Genomic DNA, 9,892 nt, shown 5'->3' on the forward strand with positions numbered 1-9,892 from the left:
TAGTTTTGATAAAGAGTTTATGGCTCTTTTTCACTTATGCTTTGGGAATCTACTCTTCTTCCAGGACTTATATCTTCATTATATCTGTTTTAAAATTTTAGAAAACATTTTTTCCTCGTTGTTGGAAGGAAAGCTTTGTCTACAGTAATCTTGGTTGGCAGTTATTTTCTTTGGGAGCTTGGGAAATAACATCCTCAATCCTGACCTATTATGTATCAACAAAGGAGCTATGTTAATCTAAACAGGATATTTTAAATGGAGCCTCCTGATTTTCTTTCAGAGATTTAAAATTTCTTTTTTTGCCTTGTGCTTTTCACAATTTGACTATAATACATAAAGCCATAAATCTCTGATTATGTCATCTTGAGCTAGGATAAGCCTCCTATATATAGATATTTTTACAAAAGTTAGGAAACTTTTATGCTACTGATCATTGGCTGGAGTTTTGTCCTTAACATTTATCTGCTCTCCGTTCGGTGCTCTAAAAGTGTAGATTTTTGTTCTTGTTATAGTATCCACAAGCTCTGAATAGTCTATTTTACTTATTCACATTTATAGGCTAATTTCATCTTTATGTATGTGTATCTGTGAGTGTATGCCTCATGAGTAAAATTGTACAGTGGAAGACAGATCAGTGTCAGATACCCTGGAGCTAGAGTTTCAGATGGCTGGGATCCACTGGAATTGCTTAGTCACTGGGAACCAAATTCCTCTGATACAACTTTAAGCATTCTTAATTCTTTCTGAGCCATTTCTACATATCTCATTTACTTGCTTGCTTGCTTGCTTGCTTGCTTGCTTGCTTGCTTACTTACTTACTTACTTACTTGCTTGCTTGCTTACTTATATATTTATAGATACTGTGTAACTATCTAGCCCAGGCTGTCGTGAAACCTACTGTGTAGACCAGGCTGGCCTGGAAATCTCAACAAATCTCTGCTTCTTCACTCAATGCTGAGATTAAATATTACATTATTATGACTGGCTTTAATTGAGTTCCCTTAAAATCATTCTTTTGAGTCCTGTCTCAAGAATTTCACCATTTTCAGGCTCCATGTAACCTCTAGCAATAGACGTATATTGTTTGAGAGACAGTCTTTACCTTGTTTTCATTTGTTTTATATTGTGATGAGATTTTCATAGCCATGAAGATCAAATATTGACTCCTCTTTATTATGTAGTTTTCTGGCTCAGTGTGCCAGTTTGGTGTGTATGGTTTACCTTTCTTATAGTTAGAAACTATAGCAATCTTTGTATGGTATCTCTAGCTGTGACTAATATCTTTGAATACTGCATACGTAATGGCAGAGACACCAGACTCACTGAAAGTGTGAGACATGCAAAAGTGATGACATTTCAGGAAGGTGTACTTAGGAGAGCAACAGATATAGGGTGTTCAATGATAGCCTCTATTGAGTGACAGGCACATCTTCCAGTACTATTAATGTTATTCCCACAACAAAAGGACATATGGCACTGTATCCTCAGCAGTAGTCATGGGACTATAGCATTTCCCCTTTAGTCTCTCATATAGGTCAAATTGTTGCACATGGAAAGGCATTGGTGAAATGCCCATCACAACTGCACCATTCACATCCAGTCTTAATAGCACTGTCTACGTTAGTAGACGTGAAAAAGCAGGGACTAAATACCTGGGCTGTCAGGAAAAATTCTGGTGTTCCCTACTGCCACTTCAATGACAATGTCCACCTAAGGAGTGCAGCTTTATGTTGGGCAAATGCACAATTGTTAATTCCTTCTGTTAGGCAAACTCAAGATTAGAATAATAGCTACATTTTAGGGCCATCATTTCACTGCAAACAATTCTGAGGTCAGTGCTGCAGTGATGATTTTGCTCTATCAATCACAGGCAACTGAATAACAGAAACTATGGAGGCACCTGCCTTCAGCTCCAGTACCTGCATAAATTCACATTTGGTTGGCCATAGCCTGAGTCCAGCTACCCTGGTTCATCAGGTCAGCATCTATTGTTATCTTCCTTGTCTTCCATGGAACAGAGTAAGCTTGGGTCATATTTCCTCTACTGAGACTGATAGAACTGTGAAAAAAAGTGTTTCCAAAGTTAGAATAGTGAAAGGCTCATGAAGTTCAAGAAATGGGAATATTCAGGGAATGGAAATAGTGGTAGAGTAACCCAATTCAAGAAATAGCTTACTTCTCAAGATAGTTCCTTGATATAACACCCCTAAGGTAGCTTAGTGTACATAATGCAGCCTTACTCAAACCTATGAGAATGGCAATTTTTTTTCAGTAGTCAGGACAGCTAGCACCCACAGAGATAGGTGGCTGATTCACCTTTGCTTTTCAAATAAAAGAACACTCCACATTCACAGCCATGAGGAGGGCAACTGGGACATTGTGTTTCCTTTACTATGTTGCCTGGGTCACTGGTTTTAGTATGTTTTCTCTCATCTATTTATAGTGACTTCCTATGATCATTTACTTCAAGATACATTATGCTCCTTCAACTTGGAGTTCTCTAAACAGAGCAGAGTGTAAGGACTGACAGTTGTATTCATCCAAGTTTGAGCTTCAGTGTACCAAATTCTTGTCTATCATCCTTATAAAAATGTCACCTTGCTTGTGTTCTAGAAAGGTTTACATGTGGTTTATGCCTAGGAAGAGCATTTCAAGGACAATTTCCCCATCTGAAGAACAATTTTTATTATTGCTGTTGTTTATAGTTAAATTTTAACAACTTTGCACCTTTGAAAGATGGATTGTATCCTCTGGCAACGCAAGAGCTTTCCATGACTTCCTGATAATCACTAAAGTCATTTTCAGCTTGTTTACCTATATATTTGTATCTTAGGATCTAAGAAATGCATAATAGAATAAACAATAGAAGACAGTAAGTTTAGAAACCAGTGGTTTCCTAATATGAACAGAAGTTCTGTGTAGTAAGTGATATTTTTACAAATATTACAGAAAACATCACTTAGAATTACTAAAATGTAATTACCTCACAAGATACTTGGATTTGCTATATGTATGATGCTTGTACCAATTGTATGTTGATGCCTGGATACACATTTTCAGTTAACAGCTAATAAAAGTTGCCAGAACAGAGAGGTCCAGTATGCATTTCATCACTTCAGACCCAAAAATAGTGGAAGAATAGGGTTTTGTTTGTTTGTTTGTTTGTTTTTAAGGTAAGAAATTGGTTGAAAAGAAAGAGAGATGGAATGTTTCTGCAGATTGATTTTGTATTTGACTAGTTAATGTGGTCCCGTGTAGAAATCAGCTAACAGAATCTAAATGGTTGTCCAATGCAGAGGTGATCAGATAAGAGTTAAAGTAACAAGGTGGGTTTTGTAAATTGAAGTAATAAAGCATCCAGATAAGCATATACCGGTTCATTTGGATGTAAGGATTCTCATGCAGGTTGTATAAACATATAATCATAAGGGCTGGTTGTTCGGCAAAATTTAATAGCTTTATTTTTGTACATCAATGGAATAACATTTACAAGGCTGATAAAAACAGAAATAAAAGCAGGCTATAAGAGAAATCATCAAAATCTGCTTTATGTTTGGTTTTGATTGTGAATTGTCCATCTTCTCTAAGACTATTAAGAAAGTAGATGATAGAAAAGTGACTATCCCTAGGCACATACTAGTTCATTTACTACATCAGTGTCTCTGTGCTGGTGTCTGTGTGTATATGTGTTAGACATCTATTTTGTTTCTCTCACTGAGAAAGAGGAAAGAGGGAGGGAGGAAAGGAGGGAGAGAAGGAGGGAGGAAGGGAAGGAGAGAGAGAGAGAGAGAATACTACCATTTTACCCATCTCTCACTCAAGAGAAAGAAAAGCATACATCACAGAGTGAAAGTCTGGAGTTAGAGATAGAACCTTTATTTTCTGTTTGTTGCTGTGACCATTGCTTTTATTTGCCTTTTTAAATTTTAAGCTTCAAAGATTCAGCGGTGCTTTACTGCCTGATTATTAAAGCAAATTCTCAAAGAAATGTTCTGCTAATCCCTCAGCCAAATCACCTCACAATTGTAGGAGCCAAGGTAGAGAGATGAATTAATTCCAATACCTGTAAGTCAATCCAAGGAGGTCATGAGTGCCTTTGTTCCTATTTAATCGTTGGGAACTAGATGCCAGAAACAATACTATTTCTTTTTTGTAGTCAGATCCTGAAAACATAGTGTCTGGAAATCTTATTTAAATCTCTTAGTTTGCACAAGGGATCACAAGGAAAATAGATGCTGTCGTTCTTTTATCTTTGCTGGGAAACAGCTAACAAGCACTGAAGGGAAAAGGGAGGTGTCTATAAAGAGAACTCACAAACAACCTTTAAGAAGCAGAATCTCCATTCCTGCTTACTATCTGCTCAAGATGTGCTAGACTTGAAGGTGAAGATTTTGTTGTTTTTCTATCAGTGTGTGTGGCCAAAGAGTGAAAGGATACTGCATTTAGGCACAATAGAACACAGGAAACAGTGTAAGGTGTTAAGGCAAGGGAGAAACTGTAAAGCACTCAGTCAACAGAAGGAAACTATGGAAGGGCCGCTGCATATTTTTTCATCTGTTTTATTGTGGGTGACACTGGACACTCTTGTTTCTACTTCTTATTAAATTAACTTTTAAAAAATCTAACTCATCTTTATGACTTGAATCTGAATAATTATAAATTTGCAACAGCTGGTTTAAATATACAACTTTATGATGATGAGTTCTAGTGAACTATTTATTGCCTTTCTACTAAATCTTTTAGTTACAAATACATGAATCTGAATGCTCAAGACTATGACAAATGAGAGCTATTACTTCACATATCAAATGGCTTCCAGGTCCATTCTTACTGCATAATTCACTGCCAGAAATTACAAAAATTCCTGAGGGCTATTTCTAAACTCCGTTTGCTCTTAGAATTGCCTGAGGGTAGAATTATAATAGAAGATATTTCAAAGTCCTTTATAAATCTGATATTGAGAATCTACTCATTCATTCTTTTAAATTCCATGAATATTTATTGTGATCTACTATTTGGAGACTTGTGATATAATTGTCCATATGACAGGGATGATTAGTTCAGGGGCAGGTATGAGAGTGATAGATGTTTATGAACTGTAAGTATCATTATGGTTCTAACAAGATATTTTGGATAAAATCTCTTCCTACAGAAGGAATAATGTGAAGTTCCAAAGAGGGATAATATGAAGATCCAGAGTTTGTAGTAAAAAAAAAAAAAAAAGCTGTGAAGAGGTAATACTTAAACAGAGAGGAAAAGAATTAGAATTCATCCATGGGCAACATTAAGAGCAGAACATGAAAAAGACTCTGCTACAGTATATAACACAGAAGGACCATGACTCAGCAGCTTGACATCTAATACACTCACCCTAAGCCTAGTGCTATCTCCATCTGAAGCTTCTAAAGAAGTGTGAATAGAGTCCCAAACTTACCCTTTTGTGAGGCTTCAGTTTTCTAGAGATAAAAACCTTGCAATCTGGGAAGCCTCGTGAAGGTAGGAACATATAGGTATTTCCGGAGACAGAGCCTTAGGCTCTTGCCACGTTTCAGATGGCCCCCATGTGTTTAAGATTTGCTGGGCGAATGGATATCATTATACCATCAGTTTGTGATACATGAGCTTATTTCTTACAAAATTTTGACACAAACTATAAAATCCTAAAAAATATAATTTTAATTATTTCATAGTAACTGTATAACAAAATATTCTGTATTTACAATAAAAACTAAACATGAGATATAGAAATAAATTCTTTATATTAATTTAGCTAATTAAATTTATACTAGTGAAAATAAATACCTGTGTCCCTCCATCTTATACCTTTTTAATCATTATTTAATGAAATCTCAAGGAAGTTATACTGTATCTAAGACTCTGATAATTGTAAGTTTTTAGGAGGTTATTTGAAAGACAGAAACAGTGACTGGATAAATTGGATTCATGTGGTTTGTTTTCTAGTTAAAGGATGCAGGTGCCTGGTAGTCTTAACTTGATCAGGGTCAGCCCCCTGTACCTTACAGTAGTCTAAATTCACACCTCATGCTTTCAGAATGAAATTGAGTATTAAAGGCAATGAGGGTCAAGGATGAACACACCTACTACTTTGCCTGCTTTTGTGAAACCTGGCACTCTCTAATTCACACCCCATTGCTTCCTCTCTCAGTGGAGGAAACAGTACATCAACTTCAAATAGACTGGGGCACTATGTCAACAGGACGCCTTGTTATTTGCTTGCTTTCCCATATCCTGTAGCCCACCCTGATAAGACTACACACACATACACCTCTGAGATATGGCACCAGGGTAAAGTCTAACTCCTCAGGCCTCTGCCACAATTCTGATATTTTTGCTATATTTATGATATTTGTTATTAGTACTATTGACTAGTTTGGTTTCTTTCTCATTTTCCTTTCAAAAGTAATCAGATCCAGAATCCTTAGCTTAAGGACTTGGATGAAACCTCAGGCTCAGAAACTCAAATTAAGTTGCAGAATCTAAAAGCAGAATAACATATGCTAGTTAACATTGTCCATTCATCAGTGTGCTCAGCTACGAAGTGGATATATCAATTGCATCTACCATGTAGTGTGCATAAGGATGGAAGGAGAAAGTATAGATATCATGTAGCTCCTAACAATGACTCAATAAATATCAGTGGAGTTGCTGATTTTGCTTGGAGATGATTAGAGGCTTGAAGATAGGCTTGAAGATGCCTGAAGTATCTAAATAGCATGCTTAAGACTCTATGAGTTCACAGCATTGAGTTTAGGCCGTTAATGAAAAGATGTGAGAAGAGAGAATAGAAAACACCTAGGTAAAAGCGGGAGGCAAAGGCTGGTTTCTTTCCCACAGCCATTTCCTTGTCTCTTAAGAGATGAGGAACCAAATGGCTCTACATTTTTAGATTAAGCAAAATGTATGATTTTTCTAATCTATGTATATTTTTAATAAGTACCTAGGAGATTCTAACATTGAACAATCTTAACAAACATATCTGGGGTATGATTTTATAGTTTTTAATAATTAGATCCCTGCATTAGTACCTGTGTGGACTGTTTCACTCTCTAGATATATGTTTATTATGGAGTTATGTTTTAGTCTGTGCAAGGCTTTGGAAAGTAACAGCCTTCCAGATGAGGCAGGTGGTCTCAGGACAGCCTCTCAGGTCTGAGTCTCAGAAGGCTGATTGAAAAGGAGCTGAGGAGGTGGTAATACTCCTCACAGCAGGTTGTATGTGGACTCCTGAGCAATATTCCATGGGTACTGTACAGTTTCGTACTGACCTAGAATTAGTAACTGCAAAAGAAATTACGGCAATAAAATAGGAAAAAGACAAAAAAAAAAGACAGCAAAAACAAAAGAAAACAAAATGCAAGCTCTGTTCTCGGGAGCATAACAAAATGTGCCCCACTTGTCATCACTAAATCTCGATTTTTCTGTGATCTGGATTCAAAATGAAATGTATTCCACCCTTTAGAAAAAAACGTTATGTAAGTCTTAGCTTACTATATTTCTTAATATTTAGGTCTTTATGATATTACTTGCAAACTTTATCTAATAAAGAAAGGCGTAATGTCACTGAGCTAAAAGCATTCTCAGGGTAATCGTTGCTAAGCTCCATGTTTAGCTTGCCACAGCCCTTGTTCTTGTCTTGTCTTTGGTGGCATCCATTTTTTCTTGGTTAGTCTGTTGGAATCTATGGAAATTCATTCTCACTTCCTTATCACTTTATATTATCTAGTATATTGAAGTCAAAAAGTAATTGGTGGTTTCTCTGCAGCGCACTCATGCATTTATCCTTTTATGTCAAAAAATATATTTTTACTTATAAGGATTCTTTTCTTCCTTGAAAATGCTCCAAATTCTGAAATCAGCCACATGAGTCTTCATTTATGCTATTGTGGTCTATCATCAGGTGACCACAGCTGGGAAGCAATCTTGAGATGCCTCTTAGGAAACACAGAAAGCCTAAACTCCAGTATATATAAAGTAATTCTAGTGAAATAGAGTCTTACAATACTGTCTGGTCTGTCATTCAGAATAATTTTTAATGTATTACCCTGTTGGAATGTTAAATATATTTATGTATGCTACATATGTGTGTATGAATTTTTCATTCTCTGACTGCTTACTAACCTCTGTATGTAAAGTTTCATGAATTAATTCTGAGATGCTTCTTATATGATTTATGTAATTTCTCATAATTTCATTTTCAAATCTACATGTTATAAACGGATCCAATATTTACTTGTAAAGAGATAAAGAAACAAAACCAAAACATCATGCTTTAAGGGTATAATAGCTACATTTCTTTTTGATGTGAGAAAATAACTTACAAAAGCAATGTAAAGTGATAAGTGTTTATTTTGGCTTACAATTCCAAGAAATGCTCCATAATGGAGGAGTTGGGATAGTAGGACCTTAAGGTAGAAGATCATTTTACATCTGTAGTCAAGAAACACAGACAGACAAGTAGGGATAGTCTTTGTTTTCTTCATTTTACCCAGTCTGGACCTCAGTCATGGAGTTGTGCTGTCCATAATTTAGAGGAAGTCTTTCTAACTCAATTAACCTAATATACAAAAACTCTTACAGATGTAGTCAGAGATTTGCTTCAGTGGTGATATTGTAACTGCTGTGTTACGCTACCCTGAATACTGAGTAAACCTGCAGTCTCTCTCTCTCTCTCTCTCTCTCTCTCTCTCTCTCTCTCTCTCTCTCCGTCCCTCCCTCCCTCCCTCCCTCCCTCCCTCCCTCCCTCCCTCCCTCCTCCCCTCCCTCTGTCTCTCTCTCTTTCTCTTTCTGTAGCTCTCAAAAGGGACTTTTTATTTCATATTTAATGGACAAGAGAGAAAGAATTACATAGGGTTAAATATTTGGGATACTCTACAGACATCTTTTACAGTGTTTTTCAAGTGATTAAGTAACTGACTCACACAATAAATGAATACCACAAAGCAACATCAAAATGCTGCATCTACCATGTACTGTGAATATTTGTTTTATAATGTAGTTTTTCAGAATAATTTTTGCTTCAACAAATGATTATCGTAACACATAAGCAAACACATACCCATTGCTCTTTGAGTCACAGGCACAGAAAAATATAAAATTTAAGATTATAGCTATGTGTCAGTTTAGGTTGTAAAAGGTGATTACCTGGGGAACCCAAGACAAGTAAGGGTGGTTGTTACTTTGTTCTTTTAAAGATAGATTAAACTAACAGGCTGAGTAAGGCTGCAGCTCTTACTTAATTGCTTACACTATTGCTAAACAGTACTGTGGTTTTCACAAGGAAAAAAGGATGACGAAATATGTTTAAATATTCATACTCTCATATTTTAACATCGCCACATAAACCTTTATTATCGAATAGAGATAAATGAACGTTTCAGTGCTGTTATTTCCACAGCATGTTGACTAGATCTATTGTCTTGTTTCTCTCCTTGTCTTCTTTCTATTGCTTCAATAAAACGCACTCCAAAAGTAACTCGAGAAAAAATGGTTGTTTTGTTTTGTTTTTTCCACCTTGCAGATTACAGTCCACCATCAAAAGTCAGAGATGGAAATCAAGGCAAGAGGCAGTAATTGAAGCACATAAACATAGCTACGTAATAAGGTGCTTACTGGTTAACTCTCCATGGCTTGCTCAGCTAGCTTTAGTATTCAAGCCGGGAACACTGGGAACTATGCCCTCACATATCAAGCACTAATTAAGAAAATGACCTACAGACTTTTCTACAGGCAGATCTGATGAATCTATTCTTCCAAAGAGATTTTAAGTTTGTGTAGATATATCTAGGTTTGTGTCAGGTTCATAAAAACTAACAAGCACACTTAGCCCATGATTACACATATTTTTGTTGTTACATTACACTATATTTACACA

The sequence above is a fragment of the Grammomys surdaster genome, unplaced genomic scaffold (assembly GCF_004785775.1).
Source record: "Grammomys surdaster isolate TR1022 unplaced genomic scaffold, NIH_TR_1.0 125708, whole genome shotgun sequence".
Classification (NCBI taxonomy): Eukaryota; Metazoa; Chordata; class Mammalia; order Rodentia; family Muridae; genus Grammomys; species Grammomys surdaster.